We start from the raw sequence: 13,697 nt of genomic DNA, 5'->3' as shown, positions 1-13,697 counted from the left end.
ACATGTTTTTCTTTATTAATATATGACCGCATCCCTCCCCCTGCTCCAAAAAAAGGGATTACATAGTCCATCTTTTAGAGATGAAGAAGAAAATAGAAGCCAATATACAAAAATTTGCTTTGGGCATTTTTTTGGGAATGCCATTTTGAGACATGAGAGGTACCTCTGTTATGCTTTTTGCAGTGCTTTGGGCAAGTGCTAACCTTCTTGCCTCATTCGCACCTAATTGGCTGGATAAATTTAAAAGTATGGGCTTAGTCTTAGTGATGATAAATGATTTTGCCTAAAGTCACTATAAATTGCAAATAATTTAGGTGGCCAACCCATTTTTATTGTAATTATCTTTCTAGGTTTGGAGCTCTGTGTGAAACTGGTTGGTGTTTCAAAATATTTTATTTTATTTTTTTAATAATTTAATTAATTAATTTATTTTTTCCCCCAAAGCCCCAGTAGATAGTTGTATGTCATAGCTGCACATCCTTCTAGTTGCTGTATATGGGATGCGGCCTCAGCATGGCTGGAGAAGTGGTGCGTCAGTGCGCGCCCGGGATCCGAACCCGGGCCGCCAGCAGCGGAGCGCGCCCACTTAACCGCTAAGCCTCGGAGCTGGCCCTCAAAATATTTTTTAAAAAAGAATTTATTAAAAATAGAGGTTTTACCTACTTTGTTTTTGTGCTTTTTGTTGGAAATTATCATGAACTGTTCCTATTCTTAGAGCAAACTAGGGCAGTAGATGCTGAACCTACCGAGGAACTGCCCAAGAAGAGCTTAAACTGTTTGGGGTTCTTTTAAAAACAGCCTGTCTGAGAAGACACTCCCCTTTCACCTCCTTTTTCAGTTTAGTTTGAGCAATAGATTTCTCTCAGACTAGCAATTGAGTAACCTAAAGTATATGTTCTAATTAATGCCTTAGAATTGCATCTGAAAAAAATGTTTCAAAAATATGAACCTTAAAAGCCAGCTATTAAAATTGTCTTATAGAAATTTTCACTGAATCTGTTCAAGAGTGTGATTTCTCTGAAGACCTGAATTTTATTCCCCTTTTTTCCTCCATCTTACTACTAAGTACCATGTCTGTGTACATTGATGTGATTATAAAGTCATAGCATCGTTAGAGCTCTTTTTCATCCCTGTGCTAATTTTTGCCTTGAAGCCAATTAACAAAGCATTAACTAATGTAATTAATTTAGACTGAATACATTGAATAAAATATGGACATGCCTCAATGACAGGGAAAATGCCACATTTTAAACCTATTTGGTCTAGTAGTAGAGTAGCTCAGTGTTTTATCAAGTAAACTTTACATTCCAGCTAAAGGCCTACTTACATATGTAGCCCTGAGCTAACATCTGTGCTAATCTTCCTCTATTTTGTATATGGGACGCTGCCGCAGCCTGGCTTGGTGAGCAGTGTGTAGATCTGCGCCCGGGATCCGAACCTGCAAACCCTGGGCTGCTGAAGCGGAGTGGCAGAGTGGGGGAACTTAACCACTATGCCACCAGGCCGGCCCCCTAGTGCTTTTCAAATAGTAAAAATTTAATTGTATAAAGGAGGAAGAGAATTTAGCATCTGCATTAGGATCATTTTTTCCTATATCCTATTAGCTAATGTCAAGATTGTTTAATAGGGTATCCACCCATTTCATTTGGCTGCAGCCTTTGCTCCCATGAAAGTAAGACTGATTGTTCTGAATGCTGTGTGTATGTGCTTTGGCACAGCATGAAGGTATCCTTAATAACATTGCTGTTGTCTTTAAAACAGCTTGCAGTTATGACTACAAACAAAAGGGTGCGACAGAAGGGCATGACAGATAATGGTTCTTTTTTCCACCCCTTGTGTTTAACAAATCTGCTTTGTGCTACGAGCCTTTGTGTTCCCTGGACTACCTACTGTATTTTCTGCATATTGTTCCTAGTCAGCCAAAATGTTTGCATATTTGTCACGATAACTTTGACATGTCTACAGTCGACTACTTGGAATTCTTTTCGTGGAGACAAGCAAAACAAAATGTGTGGGAAGAAGTTGAGTGGCCTTGCCTCTCTTGGCATTTTTTTACTTGCATGTTTGAATACTTATACACTTAGATTATTTTGTGTGACTCTTATCCTCCAGTGTTTGTTAACTTCTGTCTGGTTTAGAAATTTGGGGATGCCTTTGGTTTTAATCCTTTTCCTTTTTCAATGCAAGTAATACTATCTTTACTGTGTAATTTCTCTTTAAATAAGGAACGTCTGTGGAAAAAAATTGCTGACTGTTTGAATGGCTCTGTTTTAGATGGTGAGCAATTCTGTGCTGACCATGAAGGAAGGATATTATCTGTGCCATATTTTATTCTATTTTAAATAAATGTATCAAATGATGTAGGAGGAGAAAGTAAATATCCATAATGCAGAAATCAGAAAAGCTTCCTTATTGCTTTATGAGGTTATCTTTGAATCACATATTCCTCATTGACCTCTTTAAGACAAGGAGACTGACACTTAAATGACCTTCATATGGTTGTTAGCATTTATTCCTGTTTTACTCATTCAGAAATGGAGGATCAGAGAAAACAAGCATTTTGCCTAGAAATACAAGCACATCGCTTGTAATATAGTCTGACTCCAAAACCAGTACTTTTTGTTCTAAGCATCCACTTGAAGTGGCTTAATTCTCAGGTCAGTTTGTCCTTTGGAAGACCTGCTTGAAAGCGTAAAATATTTAATGTCTTAAATAAATCAGAATTTGATGATGCTTAAGGTATACTAAGGAACAAGAATAACTGTCTTTCATTTCTCATGGAATTCATTGATAATAAAGAGCCTTCCCTTTAAAGGTTCTGCTGAAGTACTTTAACATGGATTTTTAAATTTGATTTTCACATTAAGGTTCTTCCGTAGTTGGGTTAGTATCTTCATTTTACAGACGATGACACTGAGGTGCAAGCTTCAAGTAAGTGCTAAGTATCGCTAGATGTAAGGTTCAGGTTTTCAGAAGAAAACGTAGTTTACTCTAGACAGAACCCAGTGAATTGGAATCAAGAAACTGCAGGCAAGCAGTATCGTCAGTTCCTCCTTAGTTCCTCCCTTATCTTTAAAATGAAGAGGTTGAGCCAAGTGTGATCTGTAAATGCCTCTCTAAATGCTCCAGAATGATTATGCTTTACAAGCTTCAGGGGTCCATGAACTTGAATCAGAAAACCGTGAGATACTTCTTTTCATTAATCTCTAACTGCAATTTACTATTTCCTTTAAACCACAGCAAATTAGTGGTCCCTGTGACTTTGTCATCAGTTGGAATCACAGATATTTTTATATCACATTGCACTTGTTGCAGATATCTTGAAAATATCCTTTATGTTGATCATAATTTGGAAATTATGGTAATTAATAGACTTGTCATTAGAGCTTGTTATATATTAAAGAAATGTATGTTGAATACTATATGAGTTTTTAAAAATATTTTTGATAACTATATTTTAATGTAATTGGTTTTCTTTGTGTGTATTTTTGCTTTAAAAAAAATTCTGAGAAAGAGTCTGTACTCTACTCATTCTCCCAAAGGAGTTTATGGCACAAAAAAGGTTAAAGACCCTGAGCTGCATGTTCTCCGCAGTGACTGCAAAATGGCCCAGGTTGATTCTGGTTGATATGAAAGAACTTTCCTGGACAGTGCTTTTTGGGGTTCTGTGTGTGCATGGGGGAGTCATCTCTGTATAGCTCTCTCAGGTTTCCAGAGTGATGGATTATGATTAGGTGACTTTCTACTAACACTGAGAGAGCTAGATAGAAACAAAATGGTGATGATAGAAGTGAATTTATGATTATCTTTATTGTGGGTATCGTTTTTGCAAGAATTAAGTTTCTAAGAGGTTGTTCCACTTGAGGGATGTAGGAAAAGACCTGTTATTTGAGGTTGTCTGCTGATGCTTTTCCAAGCAGGAGGACTAGCTTGCCAAGAACAAAAGTTACCCAACACATGTCCTGCAGAAAGTAGTTCTGAAACAGATCAGTTGGAAGGCTTCATTATCTTAAAAACATTAGTGTTACCGAACCGGGTTCGTTTTTGCCTGTCGCCCGGAAAGCCAAACACCGAGACGAGATTGCAGCAGAGAGAGGGTTTAATCACAAGGCCGTCAAGTGAGGAAGTGAGAGGATGAGTCTCAAATCCACTTCCTGGAAAACAGGGACTCAGGGATATTTATGGGGTAGGGGGCAAGGTGGTCTGAAATGTGGAGATAGATGATTGGAGGTGAGGAGAGGTGAGGTAATTGGTGCTCTGCGCAAGCATAGTCAGACTTCATGCCTCTTCATAGGACGCGTGTTCACAAAATGGCGGTGTTAGCATGACCTGAGGGTGGAGTGCCAACCTCTTGACATCAAAAGGTCGCTTATCGGACATCTGCATGGGCCCAGTTGATGGGTTGGTGGGTGGACAGAGGGTTCTAATTCCTGAAAAAAGATCAAACACCCATTACCATGGTGACCCAGGCTCCAAGGAGATGTTATCTATAGAAACCTAGTGGGAGTCAGATAGCATATTGCCTAAACAGCACAGTTAACAATGGGTGGGGGAACAACTGAAAGCTGTAATCACTAATTGCAAAAAAGAAAAAAACCTTTCGTTACTAGCTACTTAATCATCAATGGCTGTTTGCCAGTTTCATTCATTTGCTGCTGAGTTTTTGTGCGTGAGTGTTTTGGTGTTTTGTGGGGGTTTTCTGCCTTTTTTCTTTTTTGCTTGCTTGGCTCTTAGTAACTTATGTATTAATTGGTTATGAGAAGGAAATAGTAACAAATTCTTCCTGTTAGAAAGAATTAGGAATAGACACAAAACTCAGTATCTTACTTGGAACTCAAGATTGCTGGAGTTCTGTCCTGCCGGGAGTCTGTTATTCCATTTGTAATGCGTTTATCTTTAGATTGGGTAGGGTGGGAAGTTACAATGAGTTTCCAGATCCTTATCAGTCAGTATTAGGTGTGACTGTTTTTAATAGTGATAATGAGGCAGCTGTTCCCAGGAGGAGACTTAGTCACTGGCACAATCGTCAGAACCCTGAAATAGTTTGGTAAAACTCAGGGTGGAAAAAGCAAGCTGTTTCAAAAACAAAACAAAAGACTCAAGCTGCTTTTTTGGGGAGGGTGAGATGAGGATGGATGGAGGTGGCAAGAAACCAGATGAACTTTCCTGAAGTCTGTGAGCTATCTAGAAGCCGGAAGAGATTAGTATTATTTACCTAAAGCTCTCTAGTGTGAACATAAAGTTTTGAGTGTTGGTTAAGATTAAGCTGGTTTACAGCCACTAATCTGGAAGTATGTTCTGTGTGCACCTTGGCAAAGTTTAATTTGACTTCGAGAAAAAAAATAAAGTCTTCAGATAGCAGCTTGTTTTTGTTGCCAGTTTGAGAAAAATTTAAGTAGTATTTTATGCCAAGGGGATATTTTACTAGAGTTAGGGTGTGTGTGAGGAGTGTTCCTGATCCTGCAGGCCACATTACCGTGCCAGGGTTTACTAATTAATAATGAAGACAAGATCATCTTTGCCATGATTAGGCAGAAAGAAGATGAGAAATGTAGGCCATGGCTTCAGGTATGTCTAATCCCACCTCAATTTTAAGTGCAAAATGAATCTTTTTTAGATTAGAGTTTCTTCATGGCACCTGCCTGCCAACATAACAAGATGTAAAACCTTGTTTCATTTTCCTTAAATCCAGAAATGATTCTATACCAAATCCAAACAAATCAAATCACTCAAGGGAATAAGGAAAACACACGTAGCTGCCTTGGCTGGACTACAGCCGTCTGCAGATTGGCTCAGTTCTCTGTGCCAAGCAGATTCCTTCTTAAACATCCTATGATGACCGTCACCCTCATCAGCGTTCATTCTGGGGTGAACAGAGGATGTGACAGCATTTACTTATCTGAACTGTGTTTTGTAAACTCTGACCATAATAACTTTTCTAGCTAGGTGAGAGTTAGCCTGACAACTGTATAAAGACAGAATAAAAACAAATGCTATCCAATTGTGTTAAAATAGTGTATTGCATATTGCAATTTATATATAGTGAAAGCTTTGACTGTAGTGTCAGGAACAATAAAGGTATGAAAGAAATTGAATTTGTTGCCCCCATAAAGGCACATTGTAGAGTTTGTTGTGTTTATTATTTGAATTTCTCACAGGGTTAAATGGAAAGCCTCTTTATAGTGTTTTGAAAGAATGTAGGCTTGCAGAGGGAAACCCAGCGTGAGATATGGAGTCACCTGGTGTAAATCGTCAAGGAAACTCCTGCAGGGTGGGCTACTCCTTTCCTGAGCTGGGCCAGATTGGGTATGATACGACATAGGAACATCTTAAAAAATAGTTAGAGATAAAGATGATTTTGAAGATCACACAATAGTAAGATGATTATTAAGTTATTATCATCCAAGTAATAAATTTTTGTTGTAGAAAAGTTGGAAATACAACAAATGAAAGGAGAAAAATTCCCTGTTGAGAAAATTTGTAATCCAGATTCAATAGCTGTCTAAGATGTGTCTTGAAAAGCAACAGTTCTCCTCCCACCTCTCTCCCTAGAGGCATACTCTTTAATTTCTTATGGCTGATTCTTTTTGCATTTACCTCTGTGTTCATGTAGGGGAGGAAAAATTCTTTTTTCTACTACCCTCCTAGTTTCTCCAGCTGGGGCCTTGTAAACTGGACTGACAAAAGATAGATTAACAAGAGAAAAGCATACAAATTTATTTAATATAAATTTTATGTGACGTGGGAGTAAGGAAATGACCTAAAGAAGCGATTAAGACTGAGCACTTTTATGCTGGATTTGATGAAGAGTAGAAAGTCATGAAAAAACGTGATGGAATGTAAGAGTATGAGCAAAGGGTAGTAAACTGGGGAAACTTAGCAAGGGCAGTTCCTTTGGATTTCTCTCTTGGTGCCTCTGTCTTCAGAGATGAGCATGCTCCTTTCCTCCTGTCACATGAGGCTCTTAGGACCTGCTTCAGAGAAGGGAAGGTCAGAGAGTCCTTCCTGCATCTGCCATTTCTCAAATTTCTTCAGGTTAAAATATTCAGTATGGGGCCGGCCCCATGGCTTAGCAGTTAAGTGCGCGCGCTCTGCTGCTGGCGGCCCGGGTTCGGATCCCGGGCGCGCACCGACGCACCACTTCTCCGGCCATGCTGAGGCTGCGTCCCACATACATCAACTAGAAGGATGTGCAGCTATGACATAGAACTATCTACTGGGGCTTTGGGGGGAAAATAAATAAATAAATAAACAAAATCTTTATTAAAAAAAAATATTCAGTATGCTAAAGTGCCATATTTTGGGGTAGCAAGTTCTGAACTCTGTCATTCTTAACAACATTCTTATACTCTGATTTCTTGATTTCCTATTATGGCATATGAGGATTTAGTTCCTTTTCTACATCCCCAGGTACCCTTTTTGTTCTCCCATCCTAGCATAGGTGTTTATACGTGGGCATAGCTTTGCTTAGATCAGTGTTCAGTGTTTACACAGTTAAAACTGAACATGCTGTTCACAGGTAAGCCATGTAGTAATCTGTGAACACTTTTACTTTTCTCCACAACTTTTGGTTTTCCCTGACGTTTATATTTTTCTTTGTAGTTGTTTACTTTTATATTAACTTCCCCCTAATATAGTTCAAATTGTAACTTGTCCAAATTTCCTTTTAGGAAGTTCTGACAGTTCAGGTATTGTGTTAGCTTCCATATTCCTGAAGATGTGCTCCCATCTGGACTGGTTGCCCACTGTTTTTATGCAAGGCTCTTATGCTGGGACTTTCCTTCACCAGCATCTTGGGGATACTATTTTCTTCTTTATGTTGAATTTCTTGTTTTCTAGATCTCATACCTTTCCTGTTTCTTGGTTTATACTTTTATTTTGGCAGAACGTATTCTGCAGTAGCTGCCTGAGAAAGGTTCATGGGAGTTACACATTGAGACCTTGAATGGCTGAGAATGTCTTCTTCTGTCCTTCTTCTTCTTCTTTTTTTTTTTGTGAGGAAGATTAGCCCTGAGAACATCTCTTGCCAGTCCTCCTCTTTTTTGCTGAGGAAGATTGGCCCCGGGCTAACATCCGTGCCTATCTTCCTCTCCTTTATATAGGACGCTGCCACAGCGTGGCTTGATGAGTGGTGTGTACGTCTGTGCCTGGGATCCGAACCTGCGAACCCTCGACCACCAAAGCAGAGCATGCGAACTTAATTAACCACTATGCCACCGGGCCTGCCCCTCTGCCCTTATTCTTAATTGATTGACTGGCTGGTATAGAATTCTAGTTTGAAATTTTTCCTTTGAAATTTTAAAGGTAGGGCTTCGTTGTTTTTTAGTTTCTTCCATTGCTCTTGAAGCCCAAAGCCATCAGGATCCTGATTATTTATGTGGTCAATTCTTTTCTTTGTTTCTCAGTGTTTGAAATTGCACAATAATGTGCCACAGTGTGAGTTTGGGCCCATCTTTTCTGCTGAGTACTTAATGAACCCTTTCAGTCTGGGAACTATTTTGTTGATGACTTTCTCCGTTTTATTTCCCCCTCAGTTTTCTCTTGAACTCTTGTTATTCAGATATTGGACTTCCTGGACTGATCTTCCAATGTTCTTAGGCTATTCTATTCAGTTTTTCATTTCAATTATTACATTTTTAATTACCAAGAAAGCTTGAGCTTACTCTCACTTTCTAACTCTCTTTTTAGTCTTTTTTTTAAAGCATACTGTTCTTGCTTAATGTTTGTAATATTTTCTCTTACGTTTCTGAAAATATTAATAGTATGTTTTTCCCCAGAGTTTTCTTTTGCCTGCATAGTCTCTATCAGGACCAGCTACATCATTTGCAGAGTGAAAATGTGGGACCTCTTGTTCATCATTTATTAAAGAATTCCAAGACAGCAACAGCAGAGCATTAAACCTAACATGGAGCTCTTCTAAGGCAGGGTGTTGTGTGACTGCCCAGGTCACACCCCTATGAAGCTGAACCTAGTCTCTCTTCCAGCTTGCTTTTTCTGTTTCTATCTGACTTGTATGTTTGAGATATCTAACGGTTCTTGACTGTTTGCTAATATTTAAGAGTGAGATCCTAGAAAGCTGATTGGAAGCTCTGAATATGCAAGTAGGACTTATCAGTTGTGAGCTTCACTGTAGGATGATCTGGCTGGACAAATTTAGTTTGGGAATTTGTCAGGATCTTTATATTTTTTCCTCCTAGACTTATCGCTGGTCAGATTCCCCAGGGAAGTCTCTTATTCTAATTTTCCCCTGGAAGTGAAGGCCTGAGTGTCAGCCTTTAGCGGAAGGGTATTGATAGAGGGGGCTGGGGTCAGTGGCTTGTACTGGCACATCAGAGTCAATTGTTAAATGAAAATTTGCAAGCCAGTTCCTAAATACAACAATTATTAGAGATTATACAAACTTACAATTAAATGTTGTATTAAAAATCAAATTAATAAATACTAAAAACTCACCACTTCCTAATTATTTTATTACATTTTGATATTATGGGTGCTCTTGAAACTATTTACATCTATTCTATCTATATGGTGGAAATATTACATAATAAAAGCATACTGTGCATCTCTTCTGAGCTCTGCATTCAGTGACATTGATACCGAACCTCTTAATCTCAAGTTTGTATGCCCGAGGCACAGGCAGCCAAACACTGAGACAGCGATGCTTAGAAATAGAGAAAGATTTGTTTGAATTGGCCGAAACGAGTAGGTGGGAGCCTGGGTTCGCTCAGATTCACCTCCCTAAGAACAGAAAGCAGGGGGCTTTTATAGAGCTAAGGGGCTTGGCAGGAGAAGCTTTCGGGAAACAAAAGGGTCACTCCTGATAAGCCCCTGGGCAATCTGACTTCTGGGCTTCAACGTTTGCTGAAGGCCGGCTGCTGAGGGCTGCCCAGGCCCTTCATTCATTGATTGCAACCTCCCCAAAGGCATTCTCTTTCTTCTGTAAAACAAGCTGACAAATCCTCGAGACCCCTGAGTCACCCCTCAAGTTAAACAGGAAAAACAGCAAATTGGTTTAATATCTACAGTACCCCTCAGGTACCCGGCTTCAACATCATTTGGTAACTTGAAGCAGCTAAGAGTATTTACACCACAAGAATCAGCAAATATTACAAATAACTACCCTCGTCCTTCCCCCTTTCTCAGCTAGTTGTTAAACATTTATTTACTAACACACTATGGACTGGGATCTTGTACATGTTAACTTAAACTGTCTTCACCGTACCTATTGATTCCCTGGTCCATGTAACCCTGTTTTAACCCTCCTTAGATTACCTTCAGGCTTTTGCAAGGGTGAGGGAAGGGCATTTGTTTGCCTGTCTGAAAGACCAAGAGAGGTGATCTGGGAATTGTGTTTCAAGAAGATTTTCTGTTAATCCTACTCACTTTATCCCTGCTGAGCCTTTTAGGGGAGTGTTCCCTGAAGCTTACATTAGGATTCAGTTTTCTTGGGTCTTTGACTACTTTACCTCTTACCCATTCATTTTCCAGCTTTCAAAAATTTGTGGCTGTAATCTCCAGTTCTATTCGTCCCTTTGGGTTTATATCCTAAAAAAAAAAAAAAAAAATTCCTTTGTGTTTGGGGAAAGATCAACAAATAGCTGTGTCTTTAGTCTACCATCCTTACCCAGAAGTCTGGGATATAATTCTTGAAAAAAATATAGCCTCAACAATTTAAAGGAGTTCTAAATAAGCTTAGCCAATCCCCTAGTGGTTTGCAAGTTGTATATAAATGCAGTTAGGAAAAAGTTCTGTTGATTCTAGAATATTTTTCATTTCCATAAAGGAAGAAATAACTATCTGTGAGAAGGTTTGAACCAGATGACCTGTTATTAGGTTTTTATATGGATGTGTGGGTGTTACCAGATACATACCCAGGTTCTTTACCCACCACACAAGAGGGGCCAAATAAAACTAGAATGCCAGGCTTATGGTAAGGAAAGAGTTTTTATTTCTGGTGACGTCAGCTGGGAGATGAGAGCTCTCAAATTCGTCCTGTCTCCCTGAAAGATGGGAGGCAAGGGGTTTTAAAGGTTGTGAGGAATGTAGCTGCTTGTAGGGAGGGGGAGCCCGTGGCCTTGCTGGTCAGCGCTTTCCCATCAGCCTGGCTTTCCCATCAGCCTGCGATTGGCCTTGTGAGCCTGCTGGCAGGGAGGAGGAGGGCGAGATAAGGGAATCGCAGGTGGTTGTCCTTCAACCATCTCTGTCTCTGTGGTGGATGGTGGATTCTGGCGCCAGAAAGCCAAGGAGTGGAGGTCTGAGAAGCTTTAGCTCCTTGATATCAGTTTCCCTGTAACAAACCTCAAGAACTGGTAATTAGCCAAAACTTCAGTGTGAAGCCATCTGGGCTTTTAACAATTTGTAAAACAACCAATATATACATGTGAAGGTACCTTAGAGAAGCAGCGAAAGGGAATGAGTGCTTTTGGGTTTTTAACCCCATATATTCTGGGTTTGATGTAGGGGAACTGATATCAGGGCTGGTATCATGGGGACATAAGGAAAGACGTAAAACAGTTTCAGGTCCTAGTTTGGTCTTGAGGAGAACTGGAACAATAGTAACTCATTGTTCCAGATTCTGTAGCAATTCCACCTGCCCATCAGTAGCTGGATCTGGTGATCTGGTCACCTCATCCACTCTGAAGCAGGCATTTATTGCTCCATCATCTAGTGAGTCTTCCAATCTGGTGATTTTGTCTCCACTCATAACCTCTTTTGCTCAAATTCATTGCCCCCTTCTCCTCATTAGATCTGATGGGATTGGGTTGGTTAGACTCTCATTACCCTTAATTCCATACTATATTGATGGTTACCTTTTTGTTAAGGCCAGAGTAGAAAGGTCATAGGATAGAAGGGTGGCAACTCAAGTAGAAGAAATTGCCAGTGATCTCTAAGAAGGGAGATGCAGACGTCTCAGACACTTACAAAACTCCTGGATTCCTCCATTGAGGAATGCATATATTTACAAAAAAGACTTTTGTGGCTCAAGACAGTGACAGCTGTGGCTAAAAGGAATAAATATCTGACAGGATATATAAAAGGAATAAAATATTTGACACTGTATGTGTGAAATAGAGTAGATGTCCAAGTGAACCTTCTTGTTCCAAGTTGTGAAAGTGGTAATTATTTCTAAAGATCCAGTGTACAGCAGTATCCAATTGCTAAATTAAACATTTCTACAAAAAGGGTTTCTGGCAACTATGCTTGTTGCTCCTCTCTCCAGTCTCGCCTCCTTCCCTTACCATCTTTTGTGTTTTAATTTGAAAGTTGTTTTTTTGTTTCCACCCTTCGGTTTATAGGACGAGATCCAGGTCACACTCTTTCCATGGGCCAATGGCTGTTTTTTTGTTTTTATTTTTTAAGTCCTCTGTAATTTCCAGGAAGAAATGCTTCTCTTAGGATGGGTGGAGGAGATTAGGCCAGGTTTTTCCATATGATTATATGCTCAGGTCCAAAATTCTGTAGAGAGTTTAAAAAGATTTTTTTCTGAGTTTCAACTTTATTCATATAAAAAAAATCTTTCATGAGTACAATTATTAAATCACCTTGATTCACACACGGTCATGTGCTGCATAACGATGTTTCCGTTAAGCGATGGACTGCTTATGAGATAATGGTCCAGTAAGATTAGTACCATACAGCCTAAGTGTGTAGTAGGCTATACCATCTAGGTTTGTGTAAGGATACTCGATGATGTTCGCACAGGATGAAATCGTCTCATGACGCATTTCTCAGAATGTATCCCTCTTGTTAAGCGAGGCATGACTGTATTTAACAAATTACCTTATGTGAAAACAATAAAATACTATGAAATTGGACTGTCTTGAGATATCTAGGTTCTGTGACTGTCATGCTTGCCATAATGTCTTCCTCAGAAACCTACCTGCATTTGCCTTGGCATTGCGCACAGCATGCATTTGAAATAGGAACTCTGTAATGCAGGATCTTGTCGGCGTGGTTTGGGGAGAATTATGGTAGCGTTATGGTAGGCTTAAGAACAGCTCACTCTGGCAGTTGACTTTGTCAAGGTACTTAGCCCTAAGGTAGTGGTATAACCAGGAGCTGCTGCCACAGCCCTCACATTTTTGAAATGCCCTAAGCTAAATGGTAGGGTGAATTTTTTGCCAAACTTATCAGGAGGTTCTTTTTTCTGCCTCCTTTCACGTAGGGGACGCTTTTAAAAAATTAAGTTTTAAGGTGAGAAAGTTTAAAAGTTTTTATGTACAGTCATGGTCTTTATTAAAACTTTTGTTAAAACTGGCTTACTGGGGCCGGCCCCGTGGCTTAGCGGTTAAGTGCGCACGCTCCGCTGCTGGCGGCCCGGGTTCGGATCCGTGGCGCGCACCGACGCACTGCTTGTCAGGCCATGCTGTGGCGGCGTCCCATGTGAAATGGAGGAAGATGGGCACAGATGTTAGCCCAGGGCCGGTCTTCCTCAGCAAAAAGAGGAGGATTGGCATGGATGTTAGCTCAGGGCTGATCTACGTCTCACACACACACACAAAAAGAAACAAAAAAAACTGGCTCACTGTTGAAATAGCAGATGGCTGTGATAAAATGGGAATGTGCCAACTGTAAAAAGAAACCCATGTGGATTAAATCATAATTAAAAATATCTCTAATATGATTCACTAACATGTTTTTCCTTTGGGTTAACTATTAATATTGTATCCTTTTTTTATTCGTCTTTTCACAAAACC

The 13,697-nt window shown here is 39.8% G+C and overlaps 1 protein-coding gene across 6 annotated transcripts in view; it reads left to right on the top strand.

The window, feature by feature from the left end:
• Positions 1–13,697, top strand: part of FBXO34 (F-box protein 34) — an 86,969-nt gene that overhangs the window by 39,068 nt on the left and 34,204 nt on the right. The window lies entirely within an intron of this gene.

Source organism: Ceratotherium simum, chromosome 24 (genome assembly GCF_057802395.1).
Source record: "Ceratotherium simum simum isolate JZ-2026a chromosome 24, ASM5780239v1, whole genome shotgun sequence".
Lineage (NCBI taxonomy): Eukaryota > Metazoa > Chordata > Mammalia > Perissodactyla > Rhinocerotidae > Ceratotherium > Ceratotherium simum.
Note: the sequence above shows the minus strand (reverse complement) of the source record. Positions and strands in the feature narration are given on the sequence as shown.